Source organism: Protopterus annectens, chromosome 15.part0 (genome assembly GCF_019279795.1).
Source record: "Protopterus annectens isolate FY-2018-M chromosome 15.part0, PAN1.0, whole genome shotgun sequence".
Taxonomy (NCBI): domain Eukaryota; kingdom Metazoa; phylum Chordata; order Ceratodontiformes; family Protopteridae; genus Protopterus; species Protopterus annectens.
In genome coordinates, this window is record NC_056749.1 from 282103045 (window position 1) to 282127880 (window position 24836).

At 42.9% G+C, this 24836-nt stretch overlaps 1 protein-coding gene across 2 annotated transcripts in view; it reads left to right on the plus strand.

The window, feature by feature from the left end:
- The window catches only part of LOC122789648 (lysozyme g-like), a 296078-nt gene that overhangs the window by 71751 nt on the left and 199491 nt on the right, over positions 1–24836 (plus strand). Inside the window, exons 1-2 of one of the 2 annotated variants that reach the window (XM_044057058.1) lie at positions 5777–6039; positions 6126–6252. The exons of the other annotated variant lie outside the window; for it this stretch is intronic. The gene's annotated coding sequence lies outside the window, so the exon portion shown is untranslated. Of the gene's footprint in view, positions 1–5776; positions 6040–6125; positions 6253–24836 lie in introns of those variants that run through there. 2 annotated transcript variants of the gene reach the window in all.

Below are 24836 nucleotides of genomic sequence, written 5' to 3' on the forward strand. Positions count from 1 at the left end.
GTACATCTTCGAACCATTTAATTCCTTCTATATGTGAGATAGAAGTGAATAGGTCCACTATGTCCATAGTAATAAAAATCATCCCTTCCTCATACATACTCCCTTTAATATTTCTTAATAAATCCCATGAGTCCTTAACTACTCCTTGTCCACTCATAGCTATTTTCTTTAGTTTAGTATCTAAAAACTTGGCCAAAGGGGCAGTTGTTGACCCCTCAGACACAACAATTGGTCTCAATGGTGGATTTTGAACATTTTTGTGGACTTTTGGGATTCCAAATATGGTGGAGGTAATGGGATTGTCAACCTGCAAATAATTATAGGTATTCACATCAATTGTACCTTCTAACAGTAAATCATTCAATGCTAATTCTACTTTATTTGCTATATTAATTTCATTTATGGAAACTCTTCTATATTTTGAGGTGTCTTCTAAAATTTCCATCATCTTTGCCTCATAAATTAAATTATCCATGATAATAGCACCCCCACCCTTATCTGGCATCACAACCCTTACTGTTTTGTCTTGACTTAATTCCTTAAGTAATATATTTTCTTCTCTAGATAGATTAAAATCTATCCTATGTTTGTTAATTTCAGTCCTTAATTCCTTTTCAATCAAGGCCTCAAAATTGTTTAACTGGGGGTGTAAGGGTGGGTTAAAAGTACTTCTCCTTTTTAGTTCCATATCCATTTTTAGATTCAATTCCTGACCAAAAAAGAGTTCCAAATTTTTCTTTCTCAGAAATAATTTTAAGTCAATAGGCACTTTACTAATGTTTGCTTTGTTCTTAGGAATAAACTTAAAACCTTTTGACAGTAAATTGAAATATGCCTCATTTATTTCTTTACTACTATAATTATAAATGTTAAACCCTTCACAACTATATACACTACCATCTTGCTCTATAATGTTGTTGACTGCTAGGGGTTCTGTCAGTTCCAATGGGGAAATCTCCAGCCCCCCCCCTATTGTAATTGTAATGTATTCATGGGCAGTTTCTTATCCTTTCTAACCTTTTTAAAGGGAGGAACTCTAAAGGGTTTTGCAAGTCATACGTATGTTCATTACTTTTGTTATTTTCTACATTATAACTTGTCCCTTGGTCATGTTCTTTACCATAACCAAACCTACTGTCCTTAATTCTATTAAACTCTTTAGTTTTAGGGTAATGTGTCTTGTTACTGTATTCTTTCTTGTCCCTATCAATTTTCTTACTTTTCCTCACATAGGCATTCTTAATTTTAACCTCTGTATTCCTTAATATGTCAAAATTCTTGTTTTCTCTTTATCCACTGTAAACAGTAAGTCATTCATAATCTTATGGTTAACTTCATCTAATTTCCCATACATCACTTCCCTCTCCCTTTCATTTTCTCTAATAATGGCCTTGAGAATTTCAAAGCCACAATTATCAAATATTTGTACTAATTCTTTATGGAAATCTGTCCCCTTTTTAACTTTATTTGGATACTTAAAAATTCTTAATCCCTTTGGTACAATTTTAGCTTTAAACATTCAGTTAAATAAGCATTTTCCATCTCTAAATTCTTGTATTTAAACAGCAAATCATCCAAAACATTTAAATTATATGCATAAGTAATATTAACATCCTGCTCTACACTTATATTTACAGGTTCTCTATCATTAAACCTGTATTTAGTAAACAGCAAGGTTTTAAAGTCAATATTGTAGCTTGTATTACAATCAGTACTGTCCATGTGCTTCAGACTATTGTTCTGTGCTCCATTACTGCCCAACTCCACTTCATTCTCATCAAAAACAGCTGGAAAGCCTTTGCAAACAGTTCTGGATCCATTACAACTACTATTTCCATTAAACTGCCTTCCGGTTGGTGTTTTTGCTCACCTTGCGCCATATTCTCCTCTTTGAAACTGTTCCTTATTGCCAGGCACACATGATGATGGTTCTGACGTCATCTGGCTAATGGGAGTGAGCAGCTCGATCAGCTTTGACAACTGGCCAATCAGCTTATCGATTTGCTTTGAATCTCTGCCTCTGGCAGCACCAGCATCACCCAAGGTTGAGGCTTCCTCCATAGTCCAAGGAAATGCAACCAAACAGCAAACAAACTGGGCTACAGTGCTTCAACAATAAAAACAAACTCAAACAAAACCAAAGCACCTAGAAGCCCATAACTCCTCCTGGTGCAACAAAGTTTTCAATGTTCACTCCACTCACCCAAAAACAAATACAAACACACCAAAATACCCCTTTAAATGTGGACGTTTTTCCAAATGTGCATGGCTTAATAAAACAGACACAGTGTACCTTAAAAGCAGGGATGGCTTGATAGTAAGTAAATAAAACATTTTGTGAAACAAATACGATAGTTTATTTGGCTATCTGTAATAAATGTGACTCATTCTATGTAGGGAAATCAGAGAGAAAGTTAAAAAGTAGAATGTATGAACATTATTAAGATATTAGGAATAATAGTATTGAAATCATTTCTAAAACCATGTTTTTTATTAGACAGGTGGCCATAACTATTAATGTGTTTGAGTAATTGCTTGTAAAGGATTTTTTCAAATATTTTGGCTAGATATCAAAATATGGCGATGGGTTGAAAGCCCTTAAACGTCTTGGTTGGGGGAACTTTAGGAAGAGAAATGATGACTGAATGTTTCTATGTTCATACTGAGTTATCAGTATGCAATGGCTTTCAGCTTCTCCCATTAGGGGTTGCCACAGCAGATCACTGATCCAGAGATTGATTGGCAGTGGAATTTGTACGGTGTCGAGTTGCCAGCCCAGAGCCCAAACTTCACACACACACACACACACACACACACACACACACACACACACACACACACACACACACACACACACACACACACAAACACACAAACACACACACACACACACACACACACACACATACGCGCGTGTGCACCTACCTGCATGCCTTTTAAAGCTCACTTGACCACAGGGAGAACATGCAGATTCTGCACAGTTACTGTATATATTTTATTTTTCTGTCTACTTTCTTATCACTTGAAAATGGATGGTTCATATGGAGATGAGCAGCGCCAAAAGTCTGATTTGACTCTTAGAGCCCATTAAGAGTCAAGCCAGAGCTCATAAAGTGAAGAGAAAAAGAACAGCACTGAGCAGCACATGCATCCAGACACATAAACTGACAGACACACAAACAAACACACACACACAAACAAACACACACACACACACACACACACACACACACACACACACACACACACACACACACACACACACACACACACACACACACACACACACACACACACACACACACACACACACACACACACACACACACACACACACACACACACACACACACATACATTCTTTGCCCCTAAGTCACCAGCTTGACAGAAAGTTGTTCCATATAAAACACCCCCTCCCCCCGACTGCTACTTTCTGAATTCATGTTGCTTGTTTGAATGTAATGAAAATGGAAGACAGTAATCATGTATTTTAAGTTGTTGCTCACAGGAAGATACACTGCACCCTCTGCCCCTGGCATGCCATATGTCACTGATCATTCAACAGCGCAAGTATAAATTCCTTCTATTTTGACATACAGCCAACTGCCACCCAAAAGGTTAATACCTTCTCTGTACCACTGATTGCAGCTTGTGATGAAGGTGAACATAGCTAAGCTTAACCTCTTAGCTCAGCAGACACAAAGACAAAAAAAAATGGGGGGAGAATGGGGCAACATTAGAGACAGAGTTTAAATCGTGCTGGTATATACTTACAAAGCTACTAGGATAACAAGATTTTCAACTAATATGCACTTTCTGAAGGTTATGAAGTGTAAAACTTATCTCACTCCCACACCAAGACAAAGCAATACCATTTCGCCAGCAGTTTTTCATTCACAGACTACCTTCTCCTTCCCATCACTGAAATAATGGCCACAATACTCTGTTTTCATTTTCTATTATTCACTACTATTCCCAGCCCCAGTCACTGTAACAAATTATTTTAAAAATGAACAGATAGGATCTGTACTCAGCTCACAACCTTCAATCACCACAATGCAGAACGCTACCTTTCATCAGAAAACAAATGCATAAACTATGGAATACTTCAAATAACTTTTGCTGAGACAGTGTGTACTTAAAACTAAGAAGGGCTTACTCCAGTTCAAAAAAAAAAAAAAAAAAAGCTTGATTCAGGCCATACCCCAACTCAAGCAGGCTCCTTTCTATTAGAGAACAAATAAGGGTGGCTACATTCCTCATCATTGTCCTGAAAGATGGCCTTCAGATTCACTTTTGAGGAGGTGGATAGTGCTTTCAGTGGTTAATAATACTGCTATCTGTTAGGGATATGCATATAACTTTATTTTTATTCAGGGCTAAACCAACCTTTAGCCAGAAAATGGGTAAAATATTTGGACCTGGGGTTTTGTTTAGGAGTCTTACTTCATTTTATGTTTCAGTTTTACTGGTTGTTACTTCATTATTTTATAGCCTCTTTTTTAGCATTCCTTACTGTTTCAGTCACCTGTTTTATCTATTCTCAATCTGTACTATGTTTAACAGCATCTTTTTTCTTATACTACATATTTTTTGTTTTGATTTCTTCTAGTTTGTGTGGTGCTACTAGTGTTGTTATCTCTCCAGTTCCCAATAGAACATTTTTGCATTCTCAATGAATTGCTTGTTTTTAACTTGTTCTTTATATTTTTCTGTCCATTTAGTTTTTCTGCCTATAATGGTACTTTAGTTCATTGTTAGAAATAGTATAAATATTGATCTATTTTAATACTGTGTGCTGTTTTTATTGTAGACATTTAATTGTGTAACTCTGCTTAAAAGTTTCTGACAATCTCTTCGCCTTATTACTCCTCTCTGTTTGGTCAGTGTGCTATGGTTCTTGTGCACGAAGGCAGAATTCACAAATAAAATTAAGCTACTAAGATAAACCCCCTTTGAAAATATGGCACGCTTAAGGTAGGGTTTTGCAGACAGACTAGTCTCCGCTAAAAGAAAGTTACTGAAATGAGTGTGTGCATGGATTTACTCTGGTTTTCTCTCAGAAATATGCTGACCAGTTACCTACTGCAAACTTCCCAAACTACCTTTCCCTCTGTGAAAGGAGTCTGTGATAAACAGTTCACTTACTCATTAACAAATTATTTATATTCTCTGTACCATTTTGTTCCTTCTAAATGTACTTTATGATCATCTGTATAGGTCTGCTGCATGGAGGGGGGGGGGGGGTGCATTAAAATAGACATTTTATTGGTTAACCACATAACAATCAGCAAAGAACATGGGGCACAAGGTAAGGCTTTATTTACTTCTGGATCTATTTAGGTTTTACTTTTCTCAAATCACATACAAAGTGCTGCATCCTGTTTTTTACGCAGGTGTACGTTATGTGCCCTCTATTATTGAAGACCATACCAAGAGGATTCAGGATATTATTCTCTGTATTTGCGGTGGTGTTGCTTCGGTAGCGTTGTTGCCTCTCAGTAAGACCTTGTCCGGTTCGATTCTCAGCTAGAGCATCTTCTGTGTGGAGACTTGCGTGAATGGGCGTGCCTTCATTGAAGGTTGTCAGTCAGGGCCGGCAACTCAGCACGTAAAAGTCTATTGCCAATCATTAGCGGACCGGAGTTCTGCTGTGGCGACCCTTAACCGGGAAAGGCCGAAAGACATAACAACATTTGTGTAAATGCTGATTAACAGATAACCACACTGTTTTCTGCATCTGCTACAGTTTTTTATTATCAGTTTACTGTTGAGAAAATGGCTGATTTACAAGAAACTGGAAGCATACTGTTGAATGAGCAGCTGCTACTGTGACACTTATTTAGAGGAGGGGAAATTGCAAAACAGAACTGTGCCTGACCTCACTGTTTTCTGCATCCGCTATAGTTATTTATTATCAGTGTACTGTTGAGAAAGTGGCTGATTTACAAGAAGCTGAAAGCATACTGTTGAAAATAACTGTATGATATAACAAAGCGTGAACTACAGACCTAAACAATGTTTGCTAGATATTTAAAGGTCAGACCAAGGTGTGGCCTACAATGGATAACAGACTATTATATTAGATAATGCAAAGTCTAATTGGGCTGTTGGCTTTCTTACAGAGTGAGGGACGAGTTTATAAATTTAAAAGTGAAACCAAGCAGAGTTGTAGCTGTTGATTCAAAACAGAATCGAATTTTCTGATTTAGCCTGCTTTCATACGTGCTTGAGACGATCTTTTTGATTAAGGTAAGGCGCTAGCAGCTAGATAATTTAAAAGAAAGAAAGTAAAAAGTAGGAAATAGAAAAATAATTAGAGCAAGCACAGAGGCAGGTTCTATATAGAGGAGTTAGACCAGTTTAGTTGGAAACGGAGAGGCATTTTACTAAAATCTTACTTTCGGTATTCAGTTTTATTTTAGGGATCTGTTATTCTCTAATATTTGATGGCATAACAGCCTATAGTTCTCAACCCTCTTAGGTTTTTGCTTAAAATTACCCTGTGTCATGCTTAATTACTTCTCTAGCTATCAGCTGTGGGAGAAAAGGTGGTGGATCACATTTAATGTATAATGACGTTAAGTAGAGCTATATATTCATTTTAATTTAGAAATACATGTTAAGCCATTCAGTTAGTCTGTCTGCTTCTCAACTTAACAGTACTCGCATTTTAAATAAACAGTGTCTCTGATTGTCCATGGTTGTTTCTAGATTTGTTCCAGAGTCTGCAGGTAAAAGGTTGAAAGCTGTATGACCACTCTTATGCTCAGAGTATTTGTTGTATGTTTTTAACAGTTGGCACAGAGGGCTGCAGGCTTATGAGCAGAAGTTCTTGGTGTACATAGTTTAATTACCATAGACCTCATTTGTCTATTGTGTCACCTTGATCATATCCCTTAAGTACTTGAGGACAACTGGTAATGTAGTGGTGCAGCAGTGGCATTGTCACCTCACAAGAGGTTCTCCGGTTCGATTCTAGGCTGGGATGCCTTCTATGTGGAATCTGCATGTCCTCCCTGCATTTATGTGGGTTTTCTCTGGATACTCCAGTTTCCTCCCACGTTAGAAAGACATGCATCTAGAGTGTTTCTTCCCAGGCCGCTGCTGAAAATTGGCTTTATTCCAAGTCGGACTTTCCCAGTAAACAAATGTTAAATGAATGAATTTCAGCTAGGCTGCTCAATAGTCCCATGGAAAGCGAGTTCAGTAACTACCTTTGAAGGTGCTGCAAGTCTCGGAGCACTTCAAAGGGACACACTTAAGACTGAAGGTTAATTTATTTAAGGTAGTGTAAATTTACAGGGTACAGTTTGATTAATTTTCTAATATTATGAAATGCTTTGTGCCCATGTATGGGTGCGCATGTGATGTATTTGGGCTTAATGGCTTGCTGTTTGGTAATCCCTGGAGTATAGATTTTGTAGTTATTTTGCAGCAATGATGTACAAATATATGTAACTTGTAGTATAACCTACTGTCTACTTCATTACATCATGTCCTCCCTGTATACATTATTTAATTCCCATTTGGAATTTATTAACATGTAGGGGTAAATATTTAATTTGGTGGTCAGGGTAGTGTTTGTGCACACCTGGACAGATTGCAGAAGGGATCATTGGGGGAATTATTTCATTTGATGGTTGGGGAGTGCTTGTATATACATGTATATTCCACAGAAGAGGTCACTGCGGAAATGTTTCATTTGGTGGTTAGAGTGATTGTGTGTACATGGACAGACTGCAAAAGGGGTCATTGTGGGAAATGTTTCATTTGATGGTAAGGGGAGTGTAAGTGCATACATGGACGTACTGCAAAAGGGATTGCTGAGGAAAATTTTCACTTAGTGGTCAGCAGAGAGCTTGTGCATACCTGGACAGATTGCTGAGGGGAGCATTGTGGGGGATGTTTCATTGGGTGGTTAGGGGAGTGCTTGTGCATACCTGGACAAACTGCAGATGGGATTGTTGGGGGAAACATTTCACTGGATGGCCAGGGGAGTGCTTGTGCATACCTGGACAGACTGCCGATGGGATTGTTGGGAGAAACATTTCACTGGGTGGCCAGGGGAGTGCTTTTTGGGGGGGAAATGTTTTAGTTGGTGGTCAGGAGAGTGCTTGTGCATAAATGGACAGATTGCAGACAGGATCTCTGAGGTAGATGTTTCATTTGGTGGCCAGGGGAATGCTTGTACATAACCTGGATGGGAATACAGAATAGATTATTGGGAAAATGTTTAATTTGATGGTCAAAGGAGAGCTGACCACCAAATGAAACATTTCACCCAGCAATCCCTTCTCACTGTGGGAAGTATTTCACTTGGTGGTCAGGGGAGTGCTTGTACTTACCCAGACAGACTGCTTAGAGGATTGTTTTGGGAATAATTCATTTGGTGATCAAGGGAGGGCTTGTGTGTACCTGGACAGTCTGCTGAGATGATCATTGGGGAAATAATTCATTTTGTAGTCAGGGGGAAAGGTTTCTTTTGGTGGTAAGGGGAGAGGTTATGTATACCTGGACAGACTGCTGAATGGATTGTTGGGGAAAATGATTAATTTGATGATATGGGAAGAGCTTGTGCACACCTGAACAGACTGCAGAAGTCATCACTGGGTGAAATGTTTTATTTGTTGGTCAGGGGAGTACTTGTGCATACAACAGACATATCACAGAAGGGGTCATCGGGGGAAATGTTTCATTCCGTGGTCGGGGGGGGGGGTCTGTGGGCCTACATGGACAGACTGCAGAAGCAGTCATTGGAAGAAATGTTTCATATGATTGTCAAGGGGGGGTGCTTGTGCATGCATGGATGGACTGCAGAAGTGATCGCTGTGGAAGTTATTTGGTGGTCAGGGGGGAGAGATTGTGCAAACCTGTACATGTACATATCTGGAAGAAGGGGACGTTGTAAGACATTGTTTTGTTGGCCAGGGTATTGCTTGTGCATGTATGAACCAACTGCAGATGGGATTGTTGAGGGAAATGTTTCACTTAGTGGGCAGGGCAGTACTTGTGCATACCTTGACAGACTGCAGAAGAGATCTGTGTGGGAAATGTTTCAGTTGGTTGTCAGGGAAGAGCTTGGGCATACCTGGACAGGCTACTGAGAGGAATGTTGGGGGAAATGGATTTATTTGGTGGCTAGAGGAGAGCTTGTGTATACCTGGACAGACTGCTGAGAGGAACGTTGGGGGGGAAATAGTTTCAGTTGGTGGTCAGCAGAGTGCTCGTGCACACCTGAAAAGATTGCAGAAGACATTGCTGGGGTAAAGGTTTAATTTGTGGTCAGGGGGCTACTTGTGTATACCTGGACAGACTGCAGAAGGGATTGCTGGGTGATTCAATTGTATTTATTACTGCTTGGTAGTAACTTGATTAAAGTGTAGCTGTCATTCTAAGTCTTTTGGATTAAGCACTTGGGCTTCAGACCAGTTGTTTTACATTAGGAAGGTTTGTGGCATGCACTCTGGTGGCAGGACAGGTAGCTTTCATCCTTCTAAGTTGGGAACTGCTGATTGAGAGCCCAGTGTCTGTTATTCTTAAAGTGTATTAGTTCTGGTTTAAGCACTTGGGCTTCAGGACAGTTATTTTGCATTAAGAAGGTTTGTGGTCTGCACTCTTGTGGGAGAAGAGGCTGGACTCTGCCCTTCTGAGCTGGGAATTTCTGGTTAAAGGTTTATAGTGCCTGAATATTTGAACTGTATCTTACTGAAATTGGTACACCTTGTTTGCTGTAGCATAGACTAGATCCAGGCCTGCTGAATCTAGCTTTGTTTATATGCTTGTTGTTTGTTTGCTTGTTATTTCCCTGGAATGCTAATTCCACCTAATACGCAGCTTCTCAGTGCTTCTGTGGATCACTAGTGATATCTGCATTGCTTACTGTACTTTCCTTGTTTCACTTGAAAGAAAGTTACCGTTTGTCATTTTTGCATTTAAGTTACATGTAACACATTGCACTTAAGTTACCTGGCACTTGCTCACTAAAGCAATTATATAAGTCAGCACTAAAAATTAAAAGCACTGCACCCTCACTCCCCACTGGCCCTGGTTTTCAATTATTAAGGAATTCACAATATTATTCTAGCATGTCCAAAGGTCAGTTGTCAATCTCCTCTCCGGTCCAGCTGGTGAATCTGGGAATCTTGAGGCAATGTTACAACTGCCTCATGTACACAGACAACCCTCTCCTCCTCCCAACAAATTCCAACACATGTGAGAGATGCAACCATATAGCCAAACTGGAGGCTAAGCTATCTCAACTCAGTACTGGCATAAGCAATCAGGAGGAGAAGGAAACCACACTCAGTACAATTTAAGTCTCACATAGACCTACCACGACAGCAAACCAAACACATAATCACACAAAAACATACTCGGAGGCTCTAAATAAAGATCTGCCGAAGCAGCAGAGACCTCCAAAGCAGACACCCAAGCAGCCGCTACCCCAAAACAAAACACGTGCAACACATATCTCACGAAGCCAGTGTGCCAAACAGTCACAGCCCTTAAGACTAAACAACACACCTGATACACTTGTAATAGGTGACTCTATCATCATTCACACTGACGTCCCGCTCACCAGGCTGAACAAGGAGAGGGTCACGGTGAGCAGCCTGTCTGGCACTAGGATCCGCCACATAACACAAGCACTCGGGTCACTCCAAGGCAAGTACAAATATGACTCGGTCATTGTCCATGCTGGTGTGAATGACCTGAGACGTACCTCCCTGGACTACATGAAAAGAGACATAAAGGAGCTCTCTGAGCATATAGCCCAGGCCGGTATGACCCTGACCTTGAGTAGCATCTTACCCTCACCAAGAATGATGCCACAATATGAAGACAAGATGATCAATTTCAACAATTGGCTTAAGTACTGGTGTCATTCAAAGGGGATCCAATGCCTGTCAGCTTGGGATGATATGCTCGACAAGCCACGATGCTTCGCTAGGGATGGCTTGCACCTGTCACCCTGGGCTTTGGATATTGGCAAAGGTTCTTGCTACCCCCATAGTGCCTTTTTTAGGCAAGGCTCAAAAGACAAACCCACCTCCATAGGTATCACAAGGGATAAGAAACTGAGTAATGCTACTCAACGCCAGAAGTCTAAACCTCAAGATGCACGCACTCGAAACTCTCCTTAGCATGGAGAACATCGATATCTGTGCAGTAACAGAAACCTGGTTCAGGGCTCCCGAGAGCACCCCAGCACTACCAGGTTATACCTCATACCATGCTTTTCGGCCCCAAAACTTGGACCGAACCACAAAAGGAGGGGGGAGTATCAATATTCATCAAAGATACCCACACCTCTAGGTTGGTGGCAAAGCACGAAGCATCAGAGACTATCCATGTGCAACTAACAGTGGGTAAAACTGCCTTCCAGTTTATAGCCTGCTACAGACCACCCTCCCAAACCCAGGAACCCCAATCGGCCTTCCTGAGAACACTGGAAAATATGAAGGTCTCTCCAAACACCATTATATTGGGCGACTTCAACTACCCAAACATAGATTGGGAGCATTACTCTAGCTCCAACACCCTAGCCCAAAGGTTCCTAGAATTTATAAACTCAAATGCTATGGAACAACTTGTTACCACTCCCACAAGAGGGGAAAATATACTGGACCTGATCATCACCAACATGAGGACCCTATGCTGCAGACTAGAAGTGTATCCCTCACTGGTAAGATCAGACCATAAACTAATCTCACTGGATATTCACATCCCGACCCCACCCCCTGCCCAGAAAACCACAGTGAAAAACTTCTCTAAAGCAAATTTCACACTCAAAACTGAGGTGGAATCCTTCAAAGCCAACGGGCCTGTGGAAAATACGGCCCAGACCGCAGAATCCTTTATAAACGCATTCTATGAACACCTTCAGGAATGCATGGATCATGCGATCCCAAATAAAACCAAGACCCAATCCTCCAAAGGCAGACGTCCTGTCTGGTGGACCCCAGCCATAAACAAACTATACAATAGAAGGAGGAAGCTACTAAATGATAGAGCAAAATCCCAAAAAGGGAAGGCATCACTGATCAGTATTAGCAAAAACTACGGGCACACATAAAATTGTCTAAGGCCAGCTTCGAGAGAAAAATTGCACAGGACACTAAGGATAATCACAAGGCTTTCTTTAGTTATGTTAGGAACCTGGGTGGTAATTCCCAGATATGCTCAGAATTAGTCCAAAATGACAAAAAATACACCGAACCCACAGACATTGCCAACATCCTAGCTGACAGGTTCAGCGCAACCCCCCCCCCACCAAAAGGGCAAATATCTATCCAGCAGAGTGCTGCCCCCCTGACATCTCAGATGCTCAGGTAAGAGCCTCCCCCCTGACACTTCAGATGCTCAGGTAAGAGCCGCCCTCTCCAAAGCAAACAATACAGCATCAATGGGACCAGATAGTGTCCTGGGCTGCGTCCTACATGAACTCCAAGAAGAGCTAAACCCAAACATAAAACTACTGTTCAATCTCAGCCTTACTACAGGATATGTGCCCAAAGAGTGGCGTACAGCAACAGTGGTCCCTCTCCATAAAGGTGGTGCCTCAACGGATCCTGGAAACTATCGCCCCATAAGCCTGACTAGCTTGGTCTGCAAAGCTATGGAAAGGATCATCATGAACCTCATAAATAAAGATATTGGGGACCTACAAACACTGGATCCTACCCAGTTCGGCTTTAAGGGCAGATCCTGCCTCTTAAACCTGGTTGATTTCTTTGAAACAGTCACCAAGGCCATTGACGAGGGGAAGGTGGTCCACACAGCCTACCTGGACCTCGCAAAAGCCTTCGATACAATACCCTCTCGGGCATTATAGATAAGCTCACCAGCTTAAATATAAACCCCTATGTCATTAGATGGATTGCAAACTGGCTCAAGGACAGAACCCACATGGTTAGAATTGCTGGAGCCATGTCAGACTCCAAACCAGTTACAAGTGGTGTCCCACAAGGCTCAGTCCTGGGACCTCTCTTGTTCGGTATATATTTCTCTGAGGTACAGGCCAACACGGAAGGACTGTGGCTGACCAAGTTCGCAGATGACTGCAAACTGGGCGCCATAATCGACTCTCCAGCTGACACAAGCATCCTCCAAAAGGGCCTCATAGAAACAGACAACTGGTGCCAGAGCCATGGCCTCAAGCTAAATGCCAAAAAGTGTATAGTCATCCCCTTTGGCAAAAACAAAGTGCCCACAAATTACCACATAGGTGGTCATCCATTAAGTACAGAAGAAGTAATTAGGGACCTGGGGACCCAAGTTGATAGCAATCTCTCATTTGACAACCACGTGGCCAAAGTGGTTAGAAAAACATTTTATATAGCCCACCTAATCATGAAGGGATTCACATCTAGATCAGGGACGTCATTGTGCCTCTTTACTCATCCCTCATCAGGCCCATAATTGAGTACAATGCCCCTTTTGGGATGTACCTTACCAGACACCTGCAGCAACTGGAAAGACCCCAAAAGTACCTCACCAAGAGGATCAAAGGGCTCAAACAGCTGCCATATGCTGCCCGGTTAAAGAAACTCCAGCTCTACTCAGTGGCATACCGCCTGTTCAGAGGCGATCTGTGCCTGACGTATAAAGCCATGTCCAACCTGGAATTAATGGACATGCTGCACCTCAGAAAATCCAAATCCCATCGAGCTACACGCTCGAGAGACTTGAACCTCAGCACTGAAATAAATAGGACATGCTGGAGGGACATATTCATAACCTAGAGGCTCTCTTCACTCTGGAATAAAATCCCAGTCCAGGTTAGGCAGAGTCCCTCATTGACTCTCTTCAAGAGGAATCTTGATGAGTGGATGGGAGATCATAGGTTTACCCCGGGTATCACTTCTGTGTCACTGTTAGACAGAGGCACAGTATACTAACCTCGAAAAAGGGCATAGCAAAATAAATTTAAAATGGGTGGCGAATGCTTGTGTATACAATGGACACTGCAGAAGGGGTCATTGGGAGAAATGTTTCATTCTGTGCTCAAGGGAGTACTTGGGCCTACATGGACAGACTGCAGAAGCAGTCATTGGGGGAAAAATTTCATATGGTGGTCAGGGAAGTACTTGTGCGTGGATGGTCTGCAGAAGAGATAGTTGGGGAAATGTTTAGTTTGGTAACTGGGGGAGAGCTTATGCATACCTGAACAGATTGCTGAGAGGATTGTTTGGGGGAAATGTTTCATTTGGTGGTCAGGGGAGTGCTTCTGCAAAACTCAGCAGTCTGCAGATGGGATTGTTGTGAGAAGTGTTTCACTTGGTTGTCAGGGGAGTGCTTGTGCATACCTTGACAGACTGCAGAAGGGGTTGTTAGGGGAAATGTTTCATTGGTGGTGAGGGGAGTGTTGGTGCATATCTCGATGGACTGAAGAAGGTATTATTGTGGGAAGTGTTTCAGATGGTGGTCAGGCAGTGCTTCTGCATACTTGGACAGTGTGTGTAAGGGATCCTTGGGGGGGAAAAGTTTTATTTGGTGGTCAGGGTAGTACTAGTGCATACCTGGGCAGACTGCAGATGGTATTGCTCAGGGAAATATTTCAGTTTATGGACAGGAGAGTACTTGTGCATACCTGGATTGAAGCTCATAAGAAATCATTGGGGAAAATGTATAATTTCCTGGCCAGAGGACAGCTGATCACTAAATGAACCATTTCATCCTTCTTACTGAGGAAGTGTTTCAGTTGGTGGTGAGGGGAGTGCTTGTGCAGACTATCGACAAACTGCAGATGGGATTGTTGAGGGAAATGTTTAATTCGATGGTCAGAGGAGTGCTTCTGCACACCTGGACAGACTGCACAAGGGATTGTTGAGGGGAAAAGTTTCATTTGGTGGACAAGGGAGTGTGGAGAAGTGATTCATTCATTGATTGGGGAGAGCTTGTGCATACCTGGAGAGAATGCTGAGAGGATCATTGGGGAAATGATTCATTTGGTGGTTAGGGGAGAGCTTGTGCATACCTGGACAGACCGGAGAGAGGATTGTTTGAGGAAATGATTAATTTTGGTGGTCATTGGAGAGCTTGTACATACCTCGACAGACTGCTGACAGGTTAGTTGAGGGGACATGACTTATTTTGTGATTAGGGCAGTGCTGATGCATGTACCTCAACAGACTGCAGAATGGATAGCTAGGAAAAATGTTTCAGTTGGTGGTCAGGGAAATGCTTGCACACACCTGGACAGACTGTGGAATGGATCACTGGGGAAATGTTTATTTGCTGGTCAGGACCGTGCCTGTGCATGTCTGGACAGACTGCAGAAATGGTCATTGGGGAGATATTTCATTCAGTGATTACATGGATGGACTGCAGAATGGATCATTGGGGAGGAAATTATTCATTTGTTGGTCAGTGGATTGGGTATGCATACATGGACTGTCGAAGGGATCTCTATGAAAATGATTTATTTGCTGGTCAGGGGAGAGCTTGCACACTCCTGGGGATGTTTCATTTGTTGATCAGGGGAGTGGTTTTGTGTATATGGATGGATTGCTAAAGGGATCTTTGCAGAAAATGTTTCATTTGGTGGCCAGGGGAGTTCTTGTAACTTCCTGGAGAGACTGCAGGGATCATTTAGAAAATGTTTAATTTGGTGACCAGGGAGTGATTGTAGAAACTGGGAAAACTGCAAAAGAATCATTGAGTTATATGTTTAATTTTGTGGTTGTGGGAGTGCTTGTGTACATGGACAGACTGAAGATGGGATTATAGGGAGAAGTCTTTCATTTGGTGGTCAGGCAAGTGCTTGTGTGTACATGGACTGGCTGAAGAAGGGTTCGCTAAGAGGAAATTTTTAGTTCATGGTCAGCGGAGTGCTTGTGGATACCTGGACATTCTGCTAAAAGGACCGTTGGGCGAAGTTTTATTTGGTGGTCAGGGGAGAGCTTATGCATATATGGATGGACTGCAGAATGGATTGTTGGAGGGCAATGTTGGTCATCAGGGGAGTGCTTGTATATACCTGGACAGACTGCTGAAGGGATTGCTGAGGGAAATGTTTCATCTGGTGGTCAGGGGAGTGCTTATGCATACATGGACCAACTGCAGATGGGAGTTTTGAGGGAAATGATTCAGTTGGTGGTGAGGGGGAGTGCTTGTGCATATCTAAACAGACTGCTAAGATGATTGTTGGGAGAATGATTCATTTTGTGGTCGGGGAGAGCTTGTGCATACCTGGACAGACTGCTGAGGGGATCATTGGGCAAAATGATTTATTTTGTGATCAGGGGAGTGCTGGTGCATACATGGCCAGACAGCAAATTGACAAAATTGCTGTAGAAATTATTTATTTGGTGGTCAGGCAGAGCCTGTGCACAGCTGGACAGAGTGCAGAAGGGATCATCGTGGGAAATATTTCATTCATTGGGCAGGGGGATGCTGTTGCTTACATGGACAGACTGCAGATGGGATCTTGGGGAGAAATATTTCATTTTGTGTTCAGGGGAGTGTTTGTGCATACATGGACAGGCTGTAGAAGGCACCTCTAAGGGAAATATTAGTGGTCAGGGGAGTGATTATACAATTCCTGAACAGACCATGAATGGGTCATTTGGGGAAAAGTTTAATTTTGTAAGGGATTGTTGTGGAAAAGATTTCATTTGTTGGTCTGTGGAATAGGTTTAATTTGGTCAGAGGAGCGCTTGTAAATACCTGGCCAACTGCTGAAGTGATTGCTGTCGGAAATGCTTAATTTGGTGGTCAGAGAAGTGCTTGTGTATACAATGGACAGACTGTAGAAAGGATCATTTAGAGAAATGTTCCAGTTGCTGGTTTGGGAATTGCTTGTGCATGCAATGGATAGACCTCAGAAGGGGTGACTGGGGAAAATGTTTCATTTTTTGGTCAGGGGAGTGTTTGTGCATACCTGGACATACTTCAGAAGTGGTCACTGGGAGAAATGTTTCATTGTGTAGTTCGGGAAGTGCTTGTGCATACATGGATGGACTGCAGAATGTATTGTTAGGGGAAATGTTTTATTTGTTGGTCATTGGAGTGGTTGTGCATACTTGGATGGACTGCAGAAGAGATCACTGTGAAAATGTTGCATTTGCTGGTCAGAGGAGAGCTTATGCATACCTGGACAAAGTACAGAAGGGATCATTGTGGTAAATGTTTTATTTTTTGGTCAGGGGAGTGCTTGTGCATATATGGACATCCTGCAGAAGGGATCTTTGGGGAAAATGTTTCCTTTGGTGGTCAAAGGAGTGCTTGTAAATACTTGGCCAGACTGCAGAAGGGATTGTTGGGGAAATGCTTCATTAGGTGGTCAATGGATTGCTTATGCGTACAATGGACAGACTTCAAAAGATTATTGCTGGAAATATTTCAGTTGGTTGTCAGTAGACTGCTTGTGCATACATGGGCATGCCACAGAAGGGATCCTCAAGGGAAATGTTTCAGTTTGTGGTCAGGCGGGCGCTTGTGCATACTTGAATGGAGTGCAGATGGGATCCCTGATGGAAGTGTTTTAGTTGGTGGTCAAAGGAATGCTTTTGCTTAACTAGATTGACTGCTGAAGGCATTGCTGGGGGAATGTTTCAGTTGGTGGTCAGTGGAGTGCTTGTGCATAAAATGGACAGATTACAGAAGTGGTTATTGGGGGAAATATTCAGTTGGTGGTTAGGGGAGGGCTTGTGCATACTGTGGACAGATCGTAAAATGGGTCATTGCAGGAAATGTTTCATTTATTGGTCATGAGAGTGTTTTTACATAGATGGATCAACTGCAGATGGGGATTTTGAGATGTTTCACTTGGTGGACAAGGGAGTGCTTGTGCATACTGGGACAGACAGCTGAATGGGTCACTGTGGGCATGTTTTAGTTGGTAATCAGGGGAGTGTTTGTGCATATACCCCTGACCACCAACTGAAACATTTCCCTCAACAATCCCTTCTGCAGTCCTCCCATGAATGCACAAGCACTTTCCTAAGCACTGAATGAAACATTTCTCCCAATTACTGCTTCGAGGTCTGTCCATGCATGCACAAGCACTCCCCTGACCACAGAATGAAACATTTCCCCTAATGATCCATTCTGCAGTCTGTACATTGTACACAGGACCACACTACTGACCACAAACTGAACCCCACCCCAACAATCCCTTCTACAGTCTATCCATTGTACACACAAGCACTCCCCTGACCATCAAATGAAACGGGAGAGTGCTTGTGTATACCTGGATGGACTGCAGAAGGGATTGTTGAGGGAAATGTTGAATAGCTTTCATTTTATTGTCAGTGGAGTGTTTGTGCATCCCTGGACAGACTGGAGAAGGGATGGCTTTGGAAAAATGTTTAATTTGGTGGTCAGGCAAGTGCTTGTACATACATGGACAGGCTGCAGAAGGGATCGCTAAGGGGAAGTTTTTATTTTGTGATCAGTGGAGTGATTGTGCATTCCCGTGTAGACCACAGTATGGGTCTTTGGGGAAATATTTCATTTGTTGGTCAGTGCAGTGGTTGTACATGCATGGATGGACTGCAGAAGGGATTGCTGTGAATGATTTATTTGATGGTCAGGGTTGAGCTTTTGCACACCTGGACATGTGCATACCTGGAGGGGGTAGAAGGGATTGTGGGAAGTATTTCATTCGTTGGTCAGGGCCAGGGAGTGCTAGTGAATGTGGACAGACTGCAGAAGGGATCTTTGCAGAAAATGTTTCATTTGGTGGTCAGGCTGTGCTTGTAAAATACTTGGAGAGACTGCAAAGAGGATCCATGGGGAAATGTTAAATTTGGTGGTCAGGGCAGATCTTGAGATGCCTGGATAAACCACAGAAGTGATAGTTGGGGGAAATGTTTAATTTGGTGGTCAGGGGGTGCTTGTGCATACATGGACATACTGCAGAAGGCATCTCTAAGGGAAATGATTTAGTTGGAGGTCAGGGGAGTGATTTTGCATTCCTGGACAGACTACAGAATCTGTCATTTGGGCAAATGTTTCATTTGGTGGTTAGAGGAGTTTTTGTGCATACATAGACAGCAGAAGGGATCGTTGGGGGAAATGATTCATTGGTCACTGGAGAGGTTATGCATACCTGGATAGACTGCTGAGAGGATTGTTGGGGGAAATTTGTGTTCAGTGGAGTGCAGGTGCATACCTGTACAGATTGCAGAATGGATAGCTGGAAGAAATGCTTCATTTGATGGTCAGGGTAGTGTTTGTGCATGATGGGACAGAGTGCACAAGGGATTGCTGGGGGAAATTTTTCATTTTGTGGTCAGGGGAGCACTTGGGCATAGAATGGACAGACCACAGAAGCAGTCATTAGAGGAAGTCCCACAGGGTTTGGTCCTGGGTCCTCCACTGTTTGGGATTTACTTCTCTGAAGTCCAGGCCAACACAAAGGGACTCTGGCTGACTATGTTTGCAGATGATTGTAAGTCAGGAGCCATAATTAACTCCCAAAGTGATGTTGACATCCTATAGAAAGGCTTCACTGAGACCAGTGACTGGTGTCAGAACCATGGCCTTAAGCTCAGCGCCATAAAAATGTGTCTTATCCCCTTTGGGGAAAAAACATTTCCTATGAATTACCACATCGATGGTAGTCCACTGAACACAGAAGGCGTCATAAGAGATCTGGGAACACATGTTGACAACAACCTTTCTTTTGACCACCACATTGCCACTGTGGTCAGGAAGTCCTATGTGGCACATCTCATTACTAAGGGTTCTGCATTCAGGAAAAAAGAGGTCATTGTCTCCCTCTACTTTTCCCTCATTAGGCCAGTCATAGAGTACAATGCCCCATTTGGCATGTACCTCACTAGACGCCTACAACAACTGGAGAGGCCACAAAAATACCTCACAAAGAGGATCTTCGGCCTTAAACACTTGTCCTATATGGACAGACTCAAAAAACTCCAACTATTCTCTGTCTCATATCACCTGATTGGAGGTGATCTCTGCTTGACTTACAAAGCCATGTCTGACCCATCTCTTTTAGAAATGCTACATCTAAAGAAATCCCAATCCCTCTGCACCACACACTCCAGAGACTTCAACCTCATTACCACAACCAACAGAACAAGCTGGAGGGACAGGCTCATAACCCAGAGACTGCCCATGCTATGGAATAGACTTCCCATACAGGAGCACCTCACTGGGCCTCTTCAAGATAAATCTTGATGATTGGATGGGAAATAGAAAATTCACCCTGGGTATCACTCCAGGCTCTACTTGACAGAGGCACTGGGAACGAAGGTCGGGTGGCACAATGCCAGGGGAATCCTATGGGCTAGCTTGTAAAGGTTCCAGGGCCATTACCCTAGTACACACCTATGAAATGTGTCATTACCTGACCTTAGAGAAACTGTTGTTAAATTTGTATTCATTTCTTGTATTATGTATTGTACAGCTCTGCCAAATTGTTTCCTCTGTTAAATGTCTCTTTCGTATGTAACATATGTAGTGTATTTCTGCTATTGATATTATTGTGGAGCATTTCTCCCTGGGCCTCCACTGAAAAAGGACTACTTGTCCAGTCAGACTTTCCCAGTAAACAAATGTAAAATAAATAAAAATAACATTTGGTGGTTGGGGAAGTGCTTGTGCATACATGCATGGACTACAGAATGGATTGTTGGGGGAAATGTTTTATTTGTTGGTCAGGGGAGTGCTTGTGTGTACATGGACAGATTGCATATGGGATCATAGGGAGACATTTGATTTAGTGCTCAGGCAAGTGCTCATGTGTACATTGGCAGGCTGCAGAAGGGATTGCTAAGGGAAATGTTTCTGCTTGTGTCAACAGAGTCCATGTGCAATCCTGGACAGACTGCAGAATAGGTTATTTGGGGAAATGTTCATTTTATGGTTGGAGAGTGCTTGTGCATGCACTGACTCCAGAAGGGATCATCGCAGAAAGCTTTTCATTTGATTGTCAGTGCAGTTTTGTGCATACCTGGACATCTGCTGAAGGGATATTTGAGGGAAATGTTTCATTTGTTGGTCAGGAGAGTGCATGTGAGTACTTGGACAGACTGTAAGAAGGGATTGTTGGGGAAAATTTTTCATTTGATCTGGGGAATGCTTGCAAATACCTGGACAGACTGCAGAAGGGATCATTAGGGAAATGTTTAATTTGATGGTTAAGGGGAGTGGTATTAGATACCTGGAGAGACTGCAGAAGGGATCATTGGCAGAAATGTTTTATTTGGTGGTCAGGGAAGTGCTTGTGCATACATGGACAAGTGCTTGTGCATACATGGACAGGCTGCAGAGGGTATCACTGAGGGAAATTTTTTTAGTTGGTTTTCAGGGGAGTGATTGTGCATACCTGGATGGACTACAGAATGGGTCATTGAGGAAATGTTTCATTTTGTGATTAGGGGAGTGAGACAGACTGTAGAATGGATAGTTGTCGGAAATTTTTCATTTGGTGGTCACAGGAGTGCATATGCATACATGGAGATGCTGCAGAAGGGATTGCTGAGGGAAATGTTTCAGTTGGTCATGGGTAGAGTGCTTGTGCATACATGGACACACTGCAGACAGGATTGCTGATGGAAATGTTGGTCAGGGGAGTGCTTGTGCATACCTGGACAGACTGCTGAGAGGATTGTTGAGGAAATGATTCATTTGGTGATAAAGGGAGAGCTTGCACATACCTGGACAGACTGAGAGGATTGTTAGGGGAAATAGTTAATTTGATGGTCAGTGGAGAGCTTTGCTTACCTGGACAGACTGCTGAGAGGATCGTTTAGGGGGAAATGATTCATTTGATCAGGGAGAGCTTATGCATACTAGGACAGATTGCTGAAAGGATCATGGAGGGATAACTCATTTGTTCAAGGAGTGCAGGTGCATACCTGGACATCCTGCTAAAGGGATCATTGTGGGAAATGTTTTATTTAGTGGTTGAAGGAGTGCTCATGTACTCATGAGCAGACTGCAGAAGGGATTGCTGGGGGAAAGGTTTCATTTGTTGGTCAAGGGAGTGCTTGTGTGTACAATGGAAAGACCACAAAAGGGGTCAGTGGGGGATATGTTTCATTGTGTGATCAGGGAAGTGCTTGTATGTATATGGATGGACTGTAGAATGGATCTTTGGGGGAAATGTTTCATGTTGGTCAGTGGAATGCTTGTGTATAAATGGATGAAGCGCAGAAGGGATTGCTATCGAAATTTATTTTGTGGTCAGGCAGAGCTTGTGCATACCTTGAGATGTGCATACCTGGACAGAATTCAAAAGGGGTCATAGGTTGGTACTAGAATTCAAAAGGGGTCATAGGTTGGTACTAGGCTATCTGCCCAAAGGCATTTATAAGCCTAACAAGTAAAACCAATAACAGTAGATAAATCCAATGGCAACAGGACCCGGAGCCAAAAGTGCTGTTGAAAATCCAAGTATTTAATGTAAGCAGATACAACACTAGCACAAATAATCACATAAAATCCAAGCGCTTTCACCCAGTCACTTTGGGGACTACCACCTATGTGGTAGTTTGTGGGTACTTTGTTTTTTCCAAAGGGGATGACTATGCACTTTTTGGCATTTAGCTTGAGGCCATGATTTTGACACCAGGTATCTGTCTCAGTGAGACCCTTTTGGAGGATGTCTGTGTCAGCCGGAGAGTCAATTATAGCCCCTAGTTTGATTCAGCTGGAGAGTCAGTTATAGCCCCTAGTTTGCAGTCGTCTGTGAGCTTGGTCAGCCATACTCCTCCTGTGCTTGCCTGTACGTTTGAAAGGTATATGCTGAACAGGAGGGGTCCTAGGACGGAGCCCTGGGGAATGCCACTCGTAACAAGTTTAGAGTCGGACCTAGCTCCCGCAACTCTCACCATGTGGGTTCTGTCATGAGCCAGTTGGCAACCCATCTTGTGACGTAGGGGTTTATGTTCAGGCTTGTGAGCTTGTCTATAATACCAGAATGGGGAATGGTGTCGAAGGCCTTAGCGAGGTCTAGCTAGGCTGTGTGTACCATCTTTCCTCTGTCTCAAAGAAGTCAACCAGGTTTAGGAGGCATGATCTGCCCTTAACCAAGCCAAACTGGGTAGGGTCCAGTGTTTGGAGGTTCCCAATGTCTCTGTTAATGAGTTCCATGATGATGCGCTCCATAGCCTTGCAGACCAAGCTAGTCAGGCTTATAGGGCGATAGTTCTTAGGGTCTGTTGTGGCTCCACCTTTGTGGAGTGGAATAACCATTGCTGTGTGCCACTCTACGGGTATGTAGCCTGTGGAGCGGTTGAGTTTGAACAGTGTGTTTAGGTGAGTGTTTTTGGCTTTAGAGAGGGTTGTTTTAACCGGAGTGTCTGTGCTTTCAGGTACTCTACATTCTTCTGGTATGGTTATGGGCCCTTTTGGGGGTGAGGGGGGGGGGGTGAAGTTTGCGCTGAACCTGTCTGCCAGGATGTTGGTGATATTGGTCGGTTCAGTGTATTTTGTGCCATTCTGCACTAACTTAGAGCAGATCTGAGCATTGCCACTTAGATTCCTGACATAGCTAAAGAATGCCTTGTGGTTATCTTTGGAGTCCTTGGCAATTTTTGGATGATTTTATGAGGAGTTTCTTGCTGATACTGATCAGGGATGTCTTCCCTTCTTGGGATTTTACTCTCTTCTGTACTAGTTTCCTCCTCCTATTGTATAGCTTGTTTATGGCAGGAGTCCACCAGACTGGTTTCCTTTTCTTGGAGGAGTGAGTCTTGGTTTTGCTTGGGATGGCACGATCCATGCATTCTTGTAGCTGCCCATAGAATGCATTAGTAAAGGATTTTGCAGCTTGGACAGTGTTATCTTTCTGTATGGGGGCTTTGAAACTTTCCACCTCTGTCTTAAGTAACATGAAGTTTGCTTTTGAAAAGTTTTTCATGGTGGTTTTCTTGTCCGGGTGTGGGGGCGGAATATAGATATCCAAAGTGATTTGTTTATGGTCAGATCTAACCAGCGAGGGGTTGACCTCTGGTGTGGAACACCGGTTGCCCATGTTGGTGATGACCAGGTCCAATATGTTGTCACCTCTCGTGGGAGTGTTGACCAGTTGAACCAGGGTGTTTTGAGTTTATAAATTCTAGGAAAAGTTGGGCAAGGGAGTTAGTACTTGAGTAGTTCTCTGTTAATGTTTGGGTAATTGAAATCACCCAATATTAGGGTGTTTGGTAGGACCTTTTAGGTTTCCCAGTGTTTCCAGAAACATGGAATGGGGGTCCTGAGACATGGCGGGTTCTCTGGAGCCTTAAACTAGGTTTCTGTTACTGCACATATATCGATTTTTCTCCATACTGAGGAGTGCCTTCAGTGCGTGCATTTTGAGGTTTAGACTTCTGGCACTGAGTAACATTACGCTCAGTTTTTTGTTACTTGTGCTATTTATGGCAGTGGGTTTATCTTTTGAGCATTGCCTATAAAAGGCACTATGGGGGTGGCAAGAGCCTTGGCCATTATTCAAAAGCCTAAGGGTGACGGGCACAAGCTGTCTCTAGTGAAGTAGCGTGGCTTGTCGAGCATGTCATCCCAGGAGGACAGACACTGGATCCCCTTTGAATGACACCAGAAACATAGCCAATTGTTGAAATCGAGAATTTTTTCTTTATACCGTGGTATCGTTCTTGGTGAGGGCAGGATGCTACTCGGGGTCAGGGTCATGGTCATACCGGCCTGGGCTATGTGATCAGAGAGCTCTTCCATGTCTCTCTTCATGTAGTCCAGGGAGGTATGGCTCAGGTCATTCACACCAACATGGACAATGATAGTCATATCTGTACTTGTTCTGGAGTGACCTGAGTGCTTGTGTTATGTGACGGATCCTGGCACCCGACAGGCAGCTAACAGTAACCTTCTCCTCCTTATTCAGCCTATTGAGTGGG